The sequence below is a fragment of the Electrona antarctica genome (genome assembly GCF_951216825.1).
Source record: "Electrona antarctica genome assembly, chromosome: 20".
Classification (NCBI taxonomy): domain Eukaryota; kingdom Metazoa; phylum Chordata; class Actinopteri; order Myctophiformes; family Myctophidae; genus Electrona; species Electrona antarctica.
This window is the reverse complement of record NC_136801.1, coordinates 21,511,106-21,528,713: the sequence shown is the minus strand read 5'-3', so window position 1 is coordinate 21,528,713 and position 17,608 is coordinate 21,511,106.

The window sequence follows — 17,608 nt, the reverse complement described above, 5'->3', positions numbered from 1 at the left end:
CATCATTCCGGTGCCTAAGGCTGGGTAGTCGGGGACCTCTCAAAGCCAGACAACTACAGAGGCATCAGCCTGACATGCATCACCGCAAAGGTCTACAACCGTATACGGCATGAACCGGATATGGCATGCCATCGGCCCTCACCTGAGGGAGAACCAAAATGGCTTTCGAGAGGGCAAAAACGCATTTGACTCGATCCACAGAGGCACAGTGATGAAGATCCTTAAGGCCTACAGTGTCCCTCCCAACTTACTCTGGGCAATATATACCATGTATGCAGGAACAAAGGCCAAGGTGGTGACAGCAGAGGAGTTTGACATCTTGGCTGGGGTACTGCAAGGGCTAGCCCTAGCCCCCTTCCTCTTCGTCACAGTCCTGGACTATGTGTTAAGGAAGGCCATCAATGGACGAGAGCAGGATCTTGGCCTAACCCTAACACCGGAGGTCAAGACGACACCCCACAGTAGTCTTGACAGACCTGGACTACGCGGACAACATCAGCCTGCTCTCTGACCACGTGGAACAAGCTCAGGAGCTCCTAAACAGAGTGGAGTTTGAGTGTGCCATGGTTGGCCTCGATCCGGCTGAACGCCAAGAAAACTGAAGTTATCACGTATAACATCCCATCAGAGCATCCACCTCTGACAACAACAGGAGGCACTGCTCTGAAGGAAATCAAGGACTTTAAGTACTTGGGCTCATGGGTCAACTCAACGGAACAAGATCTTAAGTTTGAAGTTTGAAGTTTATTGAGAGGATGGCCCCTTGAGATGTCGCATCTCGTTTTAGAGGGGGTCCTATACATACAACATTACAGCAGTGCATGTACACATAACATAACATAACATAACATAACATAACATAACATAACATAACATAACATAACATAACATAACATAACATAACATAACATAACATAACATAACATAACATAACATAACATACAGTTCGCTTGCTCCCTTTCTCCCACCCCCACCCCAGTAGTGAGGAAGGCCCTGAACGGCATGGCCAGCGTATGGAACTCCAACCTCCCTCACCAAACCAAACTCAGCTTCTTCTATGCAACGGTAGAGTCTGTTCTCCTATATACGGCAGTGAATGCTGGACCCTGAAGCCAACCCTGCAGAAGTCTCTAGATGGATGCTACACCAGAATGCTGCATGCAGTACTTAACATCAGCAAGAGTACACGTTACCAATGAGAACCTGTATGATGTAATTCCAAGGGTGAGCCAGATAATAGCAGCCGGGAGAATGAGACTAGCAGGACACTGCCAAAGACACCAAGAGCTGCCAGCCAGCAAAGTAGTGCTGTGGGAACCAACACAACACGGGCACCGGTCACGAGGACGTCCCACATTAACATAATGTGGATGTGCTCAAGTCAAAGGCCCTGGGCCGTGGCTCAGCGGTCCAGGTACCTTGGCTGGAAATCCAGTCTGACAGTGTACCACAGGTTTGACTCCCGATCCCGACGGCCTTTACTGCATGTCACTCCCCCATCTCTCTCCCCATTTCCTGCAGTCAGCCTACTGTCTGTCCATCCATAAAAAATATAAAATAAAGGCGAAAGCCAAAAAAAAAAAAAAAGAAAGAGTCAAAGACGCTGGAGTGCAACTCATGAGAGCACATTGTCTGCAAAAATGGGTGGGTCTTCCACGTACATGGCATGAGCTCAAGGGGGCAGGCAGGCTTTCCAACGTTGAAGCTCTCCTCCCTAGTGGTAGGAGGAGGGACTACAGGCGGACCCGTGGATTCATGACCGGGAAACCCCGTGCAGCTGGGCTTTAACATTGAGCGCTCGGTTGCACTTCCGCATTTGACCACCAAAATTTGGTGGTCAAATGCGGAAGTAGACGTTCTCAGACGGCACTTCCGGCAGTCTTCCGGGTGCTTCAAAACGCCACTGAGCAACTTCCACTGACATGAATAGCTGGGGGGGCGGAGCTTCGCGCCAGTTCAGTCTCTATTATATATATACTCTATGCATGAGCTGGGCAATAACAGTCTGTACTGGTTCAAACTGGTTGTTCACCTAGACGTGCAAAGTACAAAGCCCTTTGATAGATGTATCAAAGTGTAGCAGAGTCGCGACCTTGGAGGAGGCAGGGGAGTTGTGCTACGTGAGAATTATTACACGTCGCACACACTGTGCCTCCCCAAAAGGTTTCTGACAGTGCCATCCTGACGAAGGGATCTCTGGAGACCTATTTGCAGTCAGCATTGGGTCTGACACCATAGTTTAAGAACATTGTGAGAGCAACATAGCAACATGTTAAAATAAGGTAAATTATTATTAGTGAATATGAAACATATGGAGAATATAAAATTCTCCAATCAGTACACATGGCAGCTGTGTTCTAATTATTATATATTTTATTTATCAAAGTTGTTTGCAATACATACACGTTTCCAAAGACGCTTCATTTAACATAATTGAAATAGTATATTGCACTATATACAGAGCTCACTAATTATTGCTCTATTACATTTTTATATTAATAGCTAATATAAATGTACTTCTCTGTCTGACACCGCCGTCCCTCACCTGCTATGAGCGAGGCTTTTTATAGTACATGCCGGTTTCCCCCATGGACAAGTCTATAAATAACTAGGGTGCCAGACCCTGGTATTTACTTCCCATTTTGTGTTAATGGTCCTCATTCACAACGGCGTTTACGCTCATACCGTTACATAACGTGAGCGGAGCGTGAGCGGACAGGCATTTACGTGGATTCCCACATTACGTGGGAATTCATGAACTTGAACGTGAACTTGACGGTGACGTCGGATGGTCGGAATCTCCGCTAAAAGCTGCGCCAGCTCAGAGGGTCGTGTACTGCTTGCGTAGATTTATTCAGAAGGCTTTAGTCTTCATTCTGAATCAATTAAAAGTCCCCAAATCTCAGATAAAATATGTAGGCATGTGTCCAAAACATTAGTCAGCACATAAAAAAATGATAGCTTATATAAAAGCCAAGTATCACTTGGATGCCTAAATGCATGCATTCTAGAGGCAGGTTTGCCCCTGCAAACCCGACACCTTTTCATTTATTTATTAGGATATTTCTAGCATGCGCGATTGCGCTGCACTTGACAGCTTTCTACTCGCAGTGCAACGCGTTGTGAGCTTGTAGATCGGCTCTCGCGGACTCGCGCTGCATGTTAAAAAACAAACTCACAATTATAATAAGAACATACACTTATCTGCATTCTGCACTGTACGAATTCATTGGAAAATGAATATAACGGTGCGGTGAGCCCGGCCCGGACAGAACAGATTATTTATATGGTTCACAGACATGCAAGTCCACATTATTGCATCAGCGTGTGCAATTCGGCCAGTCATAGTTTTAAGCCAGTGCACCTTAATTAATTATAATATGGGGAACGTATAGCTAGGCTGTAGGCTACTACATTGATGAGATCAATCAAGTTTGGTGCCAAATGTCCCGCGAAATTCGCGAATCATTTTAATATGACGACATCATCATAAATTAACCTGCACTTAGATCTGACAAAGAGGAGGCTACCCGCCAATATGGTTGAAATTTGAAATAGCTATAGGCCTACAACAAATCCATTCAACAAATCCATTCTCCACATGGCATTCAGACAGATGACAGTGAGATGATATTAATCTATTCCCCGCATGAATCAATGCAGCTCTGATAAAAATATCGGATATATGTTTTACCTCTGCAAAGGTGTGAGTGAGCAATTGTTCAATAGAAAAGAAAAGGCTTTATAATATAATTGCCAAGTATACGCTAGCTTGCTGCCTTGGTCCCGAACTTAAATAAATAAATGACCAAGCTGCATTTTATACATATACATATACATTGCTGCAGCGGTGCGGAGCAGCGTTCACCGTTTTGTAAGCTTGGGAAAATGATTTATATAGTTTAATGGTAGGCTATAGACAATATAAAGAATCACGCACACATGTAATGGTATATGGATGTAAAAAAAGAGACTGCAGGTGGTGGTCGTCGCTCCGGCGCTTGACATGGTCAGATCATTTTCTTTTAATGTCCTAATATAGCCTAATTTCTTTCCAGCAATCATTTTTATTTTAATTTGTGAAGCCACTATACTGGAAAATATCATTATTTTGTTGCATTCCGTCAGGAGGACCTCTATTTCGTTTGAGCTGTAAGGCCTATAGTTCTTTTTTGTTTTTTTTACTGCTGTCTGCTGAGTCATGCTTGACGCCTTTTATGGTGTGAAATGGGGCGTGGATCAATGCAAATGAAGTTATCCGCTGATTTTCCGATCATTTGGCACCCGCTCGCATTCACCTGCGTACCTCACAACATACACCTGCGTACCTGTGGTACACACCGCTCTTTGAATTGCACGGCAAAACAACGTTGCGTGATCGGACGGAATTTCCCGCATCTGTTTACGCTTCCGTTACGCTTCCGTTACACTCTTGCGTAGTTCTCCTTTGTGAATGAGGACCATAGTGTGGAATAAAATATGTCAGTAATGTGCCAGTGTCAGCGTCTCATGTACTCACCAGGGATGTTCAGTGTCATTTGAAGAAAACCCTAATTCCGTCCGTTAAAGTTTACGCTCCTTTTATGTTATACAAAATAGGTGGCTTACAGGGTATTACAATTGAATACAAAATATATAAAGTTTTACTTTAATAGAGCGGTGAGACTGGTAGTAAATTTGGTATTATTTTTAAAATAAGCAAAGGGGTTTAAATTGAAATGTAAAATGTAGGATTATTTAATTTGGAGCGCTTGGATGTTTCACAAGTGTTGGTTAATCAGAGCAGAGCACTTCTCTAAATCGGTACGAACTAGCTCACACAAACTCTCTAGGTGTCGGTGGTAAGGAAGCATTTACAGCCTATAAACCAGTAAGATGCCCTGAGGGCGAGAAGCGACCGTTTTTTGGTTTCCTGGGTTTTTCTGTCTCAAAGCCAAATTGCACTATTAGTCCGAATGACTCCTCGGGCGGATGAGCACAAAGATGCTTGCCTCAGCAAGTGGCTCTATGGAAAAGTGAATCTGAAATGCGGAACCAGCCCATTTAATAGGATGGTCCTAACACAGCAGAAATGTGGTAGCCTGGCTCCAGCACCTGAATGGAGCGTCGCAGTCCCACCCCCTTTCATTACACACCTTATAAGCGTCGTACAAAGCCAACTCGAGTTGTGACAAATCATGACAACAAACATAATATTTTAGACCAAACAAATAATTACAAAGAATAAAAACAACAAAAAAGTGTTGTAACCTGCCGTTTTCTTCTTCTTTCTAATTCTTTGTTTGGCCCAACATTGTGTTTATTTTCATGATGTGTCACAACTCGAGTTGGCTTTGTCCGCAGTGTAAACGTCTTTAAATAAATACTTTTTGAAGTCTATGAGGAAAATGAACGAATTAATGAATTATTTTCCGGGTCTCTCGAGGGGGCGGGACTGCGACGCTCTATTGCTAGCCATGTCCATTATCTGGTGACTCTATGCAGCTTCGGTTGAAAATCTGATACCGAGGCTACAGACAACCAGCGCGGTTTCAACTCGATGACGTCAAGCAACAAACATGGCTGCCCCCATTCTGGGAACTTGAGACCATATCGGTCTGGCTATTAAATCGCCCTATAATAACATCCCCTATAAAATCCGACATATTTTACCGTGTTTACATGCTAGTAGCGCTCGTTGACCGTGATTGTTTGATTAGCAACCGGCATCATCTGATTTGCTACTATTTTGATTGTTTGGTGTGAAACAATCGCCGAAGACTGCCGCTTTGGCAACGCCCATCCCAGAAACCACTGTCGTGGGAATGACTTTCAGTTTCAGTCTCTGACTAATGAAGTGAAATGAAATAAAAATTCAGAGTGCCAGGCTAGAAACAGTGACATAGTTTGGGCCCTTAGCCCTAACCATACCAAAGGGTCACCATGCAACTCCTTGGGTCCAAACGGTTGCAAGGAGTTAACGCTAAAACCGTCTTGACCCTTTGGTGTGGTTTGGGCCATTGAATTCCATGCGTTGAATCACTAGGGTCAACGTGGGTCAACGTGCAACAAGACATATCACACCGCAGGGACAACGCTAAAACCGTCTTGACCCTTTGGTGTGGTTAGGGCTTTAGTGATAATGTTGGCTATAAGGCCCAAACCGCACATGGCTGAGGGAAGTAGGGGTGCTGGGGGGGCTGTAGCACCCCCTCCCCCCAGGCACAGCCCCCCCTCGAACAGGAGGGGAAGAAGAAAAAAAAGAATAAAATATGCTGTATCACAGTATTGGCACCTTATCCTGGTTAATATTGCCTGTGTCAGTTCGTTCATATAACTTGCGTGTGGAGAGGGAAAGTAAAGGCCACGTTTGCGCGTGAAAATGCGCGAAAATGCACGTGCATGATGCGCGTGCACGCCCTACTATAGACGCTCAGCCCCTGCGAGTGTAAAGTACTTCCCGCGGGCCTGAAACCGCACCAATGATTCGCCATGCATTGCAACTCCTTGCAACATGCATTGCAACTACTTGCAACTAATTATTATTATCTCCAATGGCAGTTGCAAGGAGTTGCATTGGTGTGACGCCTTAAAACTGTTTCTTTTTTGCAAGGAATTGCGAGACAAGTGTGGTTTGAGCCTTAGCTTCGCAAAACCTAAGGGTTGAAAGCATCAACTGGACGAGAGGACAGAATAAAGAAAAATCAACAGCAGAGACAATAGGTGGAGCCGACCTTGAAATGAAGTTGAACACTGTACACTGCACAGTAGTTTATTGGTGGCACAGGACATTCTGTTCCTGTGTCCATGATTTACACCAAGATAGTATTGAGAGAACTAGAGATACAGGTAGGCAGTGTTGCATTGGTGATTGAATCTCTAGTAGTAGTATGATCAGGTCACACCAGAGCCTAGGTATCAATGGACCCATGATATGCATACATAGGGCTCATTCGTTCCTATTTTAATTCACACTGTGTGACACTAGTCGGCAGCCATTGTAAATTATGTTGAGGGACTGTGAACTTAAGGTTGTTTTAATCAATGCATGTGCGTGTATGTGTTCCTGGAAAATCTTTAGCGTGGTACGTCGTGCAATGACCAATGCAACACTGCAGATAGCTGCATGGGTGACTTTACTGTTCAATGAATAGAACACCGATAAGCCACCAGCACACTGGCAATGTTGCTGGATGTGCAGGATATTATACCACTTGTGAACAGTTTCCACCTGGCTACTACCATTAGCTTGTTGAACAAGGCCTGAAGTGTTGAACAATGCCCCATGTCACCAGGCCCGATGGGTCAGATGGGTTGGCCAGAATCCACAAATGCTTATGAATCTCGCTTTAATTTGGTCATATTGTTATATTGTAATTCACATGAACAAGCTATGCACCTCACTTTCTGTGAGCTCCCTGAGAAAATTAACAAGCTAAATTAACAAATTACTTTTATTGAGTGGTGCAACCACTCCCTTACGGAGCTATGTGTGTGTGGCAGGCTGGGTGGGTGGCTGGCTGGGTGTTTGGGTATGAGCACGAAAACAGCATGGTTGTTTTTCACCACCTGTGCGCAACCTAACGCACACACAAACACACACGCACGTATTAACTGTATATATGATGCTTTCGGGTGTGCCAGTACAGTACAGTGACAGTACAGTACAGTACAGTACAGTACAGTACAGTACAGTACAGTACAGTACAGTACAGTAGAGGGACCGCCACACGGTAACTGTCATTTCTCTACCGTTTCGGACGCGGGCGGCTCACCGGAACCGGGCCGGCACCCTGGGTGCCTGGAATCCCATTGCAACAATAACCTTCAAACCAAGGGCCCAAGGGCCCCTGGGAACGTGCCCAAAGTGGCCATATGATAGATCCGGGCCTGGTTGCGACGTAGCCTGAACCAATCAAATAACCAATAAATAGTAGCGTGTACTAGATCTCAACCAATAAAAGTGTTGGGGGCCGAGAAACCTCGCTCAAATAGAGACTCTGCGAACTAATAAGAGGGGTGGACGATGTCACTGCACGGCTCGTTGTACGTCAGGACAGTCTCATTGAAAAGACATGTATGCAATTATGCATACAGGCTCTTTCATTCCTATGTTAATTCGCGCCCTGTGAAAAAGGCATGCAGCTGGGTCAAAGTGTATGTAGCTTGTCGCTGTCCGTCAGTAGTGTTGCTGAATCATTCAGTAGAGTGGAGTCGGGTCATATCCATCTCATGCAAAGTGCATTTTATTTCATGTTGCTCCAACGACTCCTTCAGAGCGGTATTGACTTCATCACTTGTACGGTACATTTTACTTGTGGAATAAATTTCCCCATCAGACCAGACTTTTCTCAAGTACTTTGTATGGACTCATCTTGTGCATTAAAACCCTCCAATCAGTACCTCAAAGTGTGTTTTGAAGAAAAAAAAGGGAACTATTCGGGCACAAAATTAGAGGGAATGTGTTTGTGTGTGCATAGTTTCAACAGTCTAATGGTGGTAGGCAGGTGGAAACTGTTCACAAATCCAGTGGTATAATATCCCGAGCTTTAACTAGTAACTACACACCGCTTCTCATATAATTCCTGGAGGAAGGGCAGCTCACCTCTCATGAGCTGGGTTATCTGCACTACCCTGTACCCTCTGGTAGGGCTTTCCATTGTTAGAGGATGGTGCAGTCTCTGAGCTTTGAGTCGAGCATGGCTGGGACTATCGTGTTGAATTCTGAGTTGTAGTCCACGAACAACATGTGTTTATTTGTCCTTCAGCTAAAGTCATACATTCCCATGCATGTCCATGATGACTGCTTATCAATTATAATGTAAATCACACAATGTAAAAATCACCCGCAATTGTGCGGTGCCTTTTAATGTTGAAATGAAGCGTCATATTGACTTTTAGAAGCCCGCACGTATGTGGCAGAGTCACTGCCAATACGTTACAAGACATGAATGCATGTGCTATTGTATATTTTATTTTACTCCACTATTTGAAAACTTTAGTTTCTAATTGTTTGTAGATCTTTAGGCCTATTGTTACAAAACCACTTCAGCAATTTACTAAAAGTACTTTTACTTTTGATACTTTAAGTACATTTTGATGCCAATTCTGTTTGGCACTTTTACTTTTACTCAAGTAAATTGTGAATACCGAACTTGTACTTGTAGGGGTGTTGTTACTTCATTACTTAAAGTACTAGTAAGTAACTTATCTTAACATTGTAGAAGTCTCATTATGACTATTATTCAAAGTTGTCTACTAAATGTTAACTCAAATAAATCAACTTTTGTAATTTATTTATTTAATACAGGTGAGTCCCATTGAGATACAAGATCTCTTTTACGAGGAAGATCTCTTTTACAAGGGAGCCCTGTAGGTAACCTCCAGTCAAATAAAAATATAGTAAACATTAAATAATAATGCCAAAATATTTACACATTATTTAACTATAGCCTATTTTGGCTATAGAGTATAATCCATTATCCCCAACATTGCCCCTGAGATTAAAAAAATAGCCTACATTGAAACTATAGGGGTGCACCGATAGGGAAACTCTTTAAAATAACAATTTAGCCGATAGCCGATACTGATACCGATATTACCGATATAGATTTTAGTTTTTGTTGTTTTTCTTTTCCCATTTTTTGCCAGGGAAATTAATACATCTTCAATACAAGAAATACATCTTCAGAATCTACAGCTTGGTAGACTACAGATAACCAACACACCAACATAGCCAATGCAAAATGCATGCTTACCAGCAACAGATAAATATCAGCTACCATCGGTTAATGTCAATTAACCGATATGGACCGATACATCCTTAATTGAAACGATTTAAAATAATTATTAATAATTAAATACAAATAAAAGTAAGATCCATAATGAACTCACCCACAAAAAGCTTCTTTCTGTTTGTACTTTTAAAATGCGCCTCATGGACAGTAATAATGCACCTCAATGAAAATGGCATTGCTTGAAAATAACCAGGGAGATAAAACAATATGTATTCCAATGTTACTGTTGTTACCAAATTTGGAGCAGCCCGACACCTAGCCTACAATGGGACAAATGTGGTGTACATGAATGCCGCTATTATATTACTCTGCACTGAAAAGAATGTGGATATCTGATGATATGGTGATCACCATATCTGGTGATACGGCAGGATGATAATCTGACAGATCTGAAGAATGACACTACTGACCTGATGATCTGATTTGTGCACAATGGCACACACCTCACAGCCCTTCAGGGATGTGCTGGGCCCACACACACACACACACACACACACACACACACACACACACACACACACACACACACACACACACACACACACACACACACACACACAGGTGTGTGTGTGTGTGTGTGTGTGTCTCTCTGCGCGCTGTCTCTCTGCATGTTGCGCGACACGTGACGTCACACGGCCGACACCACAGTACTACGAAGCCTAAACACGTGCATCTACCATACTCTAAGGCAGGGGTTCTCAACCCGTGGGTCGCGACCCCTCGGGGGGTCGCCAAATTATTTTAGGGGGTCCCCAAATTATTAAAACAAAAAAGAAGGGTTTATGAGCTTGTAGATCTGATATTTTTCAATAGCTAAATTATAACAATGCTTAAAACACCAAAAGGGGTTCCCGCCCAAAATGGTTTAAGGTTATTGTAGCAGTCAATTTATATTGGGGGGCGGGGCGGGGGTCCCGAGACATTGCCAAAGCATTTCCGGGGGTCCCCGGCCAAAAACGTTGAGAACCCCTGCTCTAAGGCATCTACCCACAGCTGTAGGCCGTAGGCTACAGTTAATTAGTCTGCCTCGGCCAGCCGTGTGGAGTGTGTACTGTGTGTCAGTGTGTGTTGTAATGGCAGCTTTTGATATTACTATTAGTAAGTAAACATCATCAGGAAGAAGCAGGACTCAACCATCAGGATTCGAACTCCATTCTTTTATTGTATATGTCATCACACCAGAGAGAGACTAGTGTCTCCCTCCAGAGCTTCCCCCAGCACTCCCCACACACATGTCCCACACATATTTTATACTTTCAGCAGTGTACAGAGTTTCAGGAGTAACAAGAGATGGTCATGCCTTAAATGGACTCTATTCTATAGTTAACTCACACAGTTTGAAATAGGTTTACATGAGTCAGCAGTCTCTAATGAGTTGGTCAGTGAAGAACAGGTGGTAATTAGAGTGTTAAGTATCATCTACTAGTAGGCTACATTCAATGAATCAATACCATAGTGTTTATATGCATTTTTGCCACTACATTCCATCCTATTTCTCGTTGTAACTGAAAACCTCAGTTACATGTACACCAGAAAATACATATAATAACATTAGAATCATAATTCACTGGGATACAATCATGAACAAACATTCAACTATATTGTTAGGTACATGTGTGATGACAGTGACAAATAGCATTGCGCATATGCTATCAGTCACCCAGTCCCACACGGTGTAGTCAACAATAATTATTTGGTTAAATAGACACCATTGACAGTATAATTTCACCTCCAACATATCTAAAACTCACTGGACATTTTGGCATATTTTTGATAATGCTATGCTTTTTGTTAAACAATGACCCTATTGGTCTGAACTCTGAATATAAGACTACGTTTTTGTTTGTTTGTTTTTGTCAATGGAACTATCTTGGCCCTGTGACTGTTTTAGACTCATACTGGTCTTGACATAAAAGTCCTGATTTGAGAATTCCTCACAGCAAATAAAACATAAAACATTAAAAACTGTAAATAGAATTAAACATAATTAAATAATTAACATGAATATTTCAATGTTCCAATAAACTTTAAACACTCAAAAACACTCAAAAATTAAATTGAATTAAATTGAATTAGAATGATTAAAATGATTAAAATGAAATAGAATTAAATAGAATTAGAATGATAAAAATGATAAAAATGATAAAAATGATAAAAATGAATTACACTCAAAAATGAAATAGAATTAAATAGAATTATAATGATTAAAATGATTACAATGAAATAGAATTAAATTGAATTAGAATGATAAAAATGAATTAAAATATATACACTCAAAAATGAAATAGAATTAAATTGAATTAGAATGATTAAAATGAAATAGAATTAAATAGAATTAGAATGATAAAAATGAAATAGAATTAAATTGAATTAGAATGATAAAAATGAAATAGAATGAAATAGAATTAGAATGATTAAAATGAAATAGAATGAAATAGAATTAGAATGATTAAAATGAAATAGAATTAAATATAATTAGAATGATAAAAATGATAAAAATGAATTACACTCAAAAATGAAATAGAATTAAATATAATTAGAATGATTAAAATGAAATTGAATTAAATTGAATTAGAAGGATAAAAATGAATTAAAATATATACATGTTCCAATATCACTCTGGCTGTTTGTTTTCACACCCAGATAAAATAAATTAAAGTAGAATACCAATGGACAGCTTGTATAATACCAGTGAACTGTTCCTAGGCTAATTCCTATACTATTTTTTATTTGTTCCCCAACATTCTCTCTCTCACAGACACACACAAATACCCTTGCACCTCTGACCCCCCTTCCCCCCTGCCAGCTGAGCAAGGGAGAGAGGCTGATCCCTGTACCTGTGTGGACATTCATATTTGTATGGAAGTGGATTCCAATATTGAATTAATAAAATAAGAATCTAATATTCCCAATAAATATCCCCTTCTCCCCCCCTTAGTTTGTGAGTAACTTTCACAGAATAATGGTTAGATGAATAGCCCTGCAGAAACCACCATCAAAACCCATGATTTGGAAAGCCGCACACAAACCAAGAGCTAAAACATGTACAGTAATACTCAAGGTGAGGTTTAATCCGTATTAATACTATGTCCATCAGTTCAACATTTTCTGCAATATATTACTCGATAACCTAAAGCCTACGGGTTACTTTAACTTTATTTTTATATATCATCACGTGGAATTTGCTTTCGCATTTTGTTACATGGAAATAAAAATAAGTACTTGCCACATGGCATTTTTTCCTCACGTGGTGCGTTTAGAACCGAGACTTACTTAACATCTATACCTAGTAATAGCAGAATAATGGACAGGAGACAAAGTAATATTGGACATCCAACCTTGTGGAAAAGCCATCATAAATGTTTTGGTATTTGGTAATGTTCAGTATTTTGGTCTGTCTCACCCACACACACAATATATATATATACAGGTATACAGATATACAGATATACAGGTTCCAATAACAACTTACTCACATTTTCTGACGTTATTCTCCTAATTTAGGCCTATTTTAACTAACAATTAAACAACATTTGTATTATTAATTAGAATATAATTTTTGGATTGGATTTCACTGTGATATTTAAGGAAGTTATCTAAAATAGTCATATGATCACTATTAACCTATTTTTTTTTTTTAAATGACAATGAATAGAACTTACTGTATAAAGCAAATCAAACCGTTTAGGACATAAGGACATGAACCTTCATGGATCCCACTCTGCATGTCATGGATTGGTGCATGTTGTATTAACACTGTCACCTGGTCCATATTGCCATGGGGCCCATGGAGCCTGCTGTGGGGCCATGCAGTGGATGTGGTCTACCCCGTTGTGGATCGTAGGCCGCTGCATTGCCACCTGGCTCATAGTTGCATGGAACAGGCCCTGTCCCATACTGGTCTGCTCTGTCATATGGGTCACTGTTTCCTCTTTGTCTTTGTTTCCATTTACGGCTCCTGATACTCCTATGTGACTGATGATTTTGTTGTTGTCGCTGTTCTCCCTGTGGCTGGTGCAGGTTCTCATAGAACATCAGCTGTGCTGCCTCCAGTTTCTTCTTTTTCATGAAGTCCTGTGAGAGTGTGTTCCTCTCAGCATGCAATGCGTGACCCCACACCTCAGTCAAAGGTCGGGTTTCCCAGCCAATACAAGAAGTCATAACACACTTGTAGATAGCAGGGAGCAAGCCATTGATCAAGGACGCTTTTAACAAGTCATTGAAAGCGGGGTTGTCTAGTGGCACACCACAGTGCTTCTGAAAACAGTTTTCCAGTCTATTTCTGTAGGTGTCACAGGTTTCATCAGGCCATTGCTTAGTGCTGTGAATTTTTGGCCAATCAGTGGGTACTGGAAATGCTGCTTTGATGCTGTCAAAAAGACCACCGTGATTCAGCAGCTGTCCAGTGACAATGTGATTTTGTGCTCCATTCACATCAAAATGTTCCCTGAGATGTAGCCACTTTAATCCAAAGACTTTGCGAAATACAGATTCGAGCATTCTTGCCGATGGCTCATACATCTCAATCAAGTCTAACACAGCTGCACACCAGCGCTCCACGTTGACTTTGTGGTCTGGAAGGTCCTTCATGATGTCTTTCAGTTCATCAGGTGTCCAGCGTTGCTGCACATGTACTGTTGCAGAATATGTGTATATTTCTGCGTGCTGTGCCCCAGTCCCCCGATGAGGATGAGGTTCTGGATATGGAATGAATGGAAATAGCTTCCTTGGACAAAGTGTCGCTGTGACAACTGCTCCCCCCGGTCCTTGATTGTTTTTGAGGGGTTCAGGTTGTTCATGGTTGTTGCTGTTGTCTGCGGGCTGTTCCTTGGGTGTAGTAACAGTCAGTTGTGTGTCTCCGCTGTGGTTTGGCTCCTTCTGCCTCATATTGTTGTAGTCATCAGGCGTAGTGTTGGCTTGTAGATCTGCTAATTTCAACACAAATCTGTCAAGTTGCTCTCGCAATAGCATCACTTCTTTCTGTTGGTTGTTGAGTTGTTGTTGCATATTTCTGTCAAGTTGTTCTTGCAGGTCATTGATTTGTCGCTCCACAAGTTGTTCTCGCAATAGCGTCATTTCTTTCTGTTGCTCCTTGAGTTCTCGCAGTAACGTCACTTCTTTCTGTTGGTCCTTGAGTTCTCGCAGTAACGTCACTTCTTTCTCCTGTTGGTCATTGAGTTCTCGCTTCAACTTCTTTCTGCTTTGTTTCGCTCCCATCTTAAGATTCTTTTTGATCAAGTATCCATCTATGGTGAAGATGAAATAATGATCCTGTTCGTGACGCCAAAATTGTAATGGCAGCTTTTGATATTACTATTAGTAAGTAAACATCATCAGGAAGAAGCAGGACTCAACCATCAGGATTCGAACTCCATTCTTTTATTGTATATGTCATCACACCAGAGAGAGACTAGTGTCTCCCTCCAGAGCTTCCCCCAGCACTCCCCACACACATGTCCCACACATATTTTATACTTTCAGCAGTGTACAGAGTTTCAGGAGTAACAAGAGATGGTCATGCCTTAAATGGACTCTATTCTATAGTTAACTCACACAGTTTGAAATAGGTTTACATGAGTCAGCAGTCTCTAATGAGTTGGTCAGTGAAGAACAGGTGGTAATTAGAGTGTTAAGTATCATCTACTAGTAGGCTACATTCAATGAATCAATACCATAGTGTTTATATGCATTTTTGCCACTACAGTGTGTGACACTGACAGGCTGCAGCCAGGATGGCTGAGGCATTATGTCACAAAGCAACATGATTATATAGGCTGTTACCTTGATAAAAGATAATTGTGTCTGATCATCAGCTACTTGGAGCGAACACCATATTCCAGAAAAGAACTTGAGGCAAGAGATGGACATTCCATGACTGAGCCTGAGGTATTTCTACGTCAGATGGACTACATACTAGTGAGGCAAAAGTGGAAGAACTCCATCATGAACGGTGAGCCATACAGCACGTTCAGCTCTGCTGGCTCTGATCACCGTGTGGTCTCCATGAGGGTGCGACTGAGCCTCAGAGTACCCAAGCCAAGCCCCAAGATCCGGTACGACTGGAAGCCATTCTCGACTGACCCTGGCCTGCAAGCCAGGTATACGGAGGTCAGTAGGCAATTTCAGCTGCTGGATGAGGGAGCAGATCCTAAGGGTGACTACAGGTATTTTTTTTTGTTGCAAACGAAGAGGCGACCAGGCTCTGTGTGCCCGTGCTGGACAAAGCCAAAATCTCCCTGCAGTCCAGACACCTGGAGGTCGTGGCAGCACGGGGTAGGGTGGAGGAAGCACGGCTCGGCTTTGCACAAGAGCCAACTGCGGAGAGACGTGGGCTACTGAATGAAGCCAAACAGCTTCTCTTCAGCACCTACGATAACATCAAAGGGAAGGAACTTATGGAGAGGGTACAGAGAGTCCAGGAAGCGCATGGTGAGGAGAAGTACGGGGAGGCCTGGAGGGTCATCAATAACATGACAGGACGGAATAGGACCAAGGAAAGGGTGACGACGTGGTTCAACCACTTCCGAAGGTTTCTGGGTACAACAGTAGATGGAGAGGAGGAAGGCATACCACCATTCCTCCAGAACCTCAACATCAACAATGGTCCCTTCACGGTCAGTGAGTTAGCCAGGGCGAAAGCCACGCTGAGAGAGGGCAAAAGTGCTGGGCCGGACGGCATACCCCCAGAAGTCCTAAAGAACTGCGGGCTCGACAACATCATCCTACAGTTCTGTAACCTTGCCCTTCTAAGCAACAAGCAGCCTGACATGTGGTCTCTCTCCAACATCATTCCGATGCCTACCGCTGGGGACTTCTCAAATCCAGACAAGTACAAAGGCATCAGCCTGACATGCATCACCACTAAGGTCTACATTAACAACCATATGATCCTGAACCGGATACGGCATGCCATCGACCCTCACCTGAGGGAGAACCGAAATGGCTTAAGAGGGGAGAACTACCGTTGCCCAAATATTGGCCCTAAGGATAATCATCGAGGTGGTTAAAAATAACAATCTGACCGCCGTGTTGTGCTTTATCGACTTCAAAAACGCATTTGACTCGATCCACAGAGGCACAATGATGAAGATCTTTAAGGCCTACGCCCTACGGTATCCCTCCCAACTTAACAATAGAGACCATGTATGCAGGAACAAAGGCCAAGGTAGTGACCCCAGATGGCAACAGTGAGGAGTTTGATATCTTGGCTGGGATACTGCAAGAGGAAACCCTAGCCCCCTTCCTCTTCGTCACAGTCTTGGACTATGCGTTAAGGAAGGCCATCAATGGACTAGAGCAGGATCTTGGCCTTACCCTAACACCAAGGAGGTCGAGACGACACCCCACAGTAGTCCTGACAGACCTGGACTACATGGACGACATCAGCCTGCTCTCCGACCACGTGGAACAAGCTCAGGAGCTCCTAAACAGAGTGGAGTTTGAGTGTGCCAATGTTGCCCTCCGGCTGAACGCCAAGAAAACTGAACACCTATAACATCCCATCAGAGCATCCACCTCTGTCTGGAAGTCAAGGACTTGAAGTACCTGTGCTCATGAGTCAACTCAACGGAACAAGATATTAATGTGAGGAAGGCACTTGCATGGTGGGCCCTGAATGGCATGGCCAGCGTATGGAACCCCCAGCCAAACCAAACTCAGCTTCTTCTATGCAATGGTAGTCTGTTCTCCTATACGGCAGTGCAGCCAACCCTGCAGAAGTCTCTAGATGGATGCTACACCAGAATGCTGCATGCAGTACTTAACATCAGCAAGAGTATACGTTACCAATGAAAACCTGTATGAGGATGACCTAGAGATTGGAGGTGGTTTGA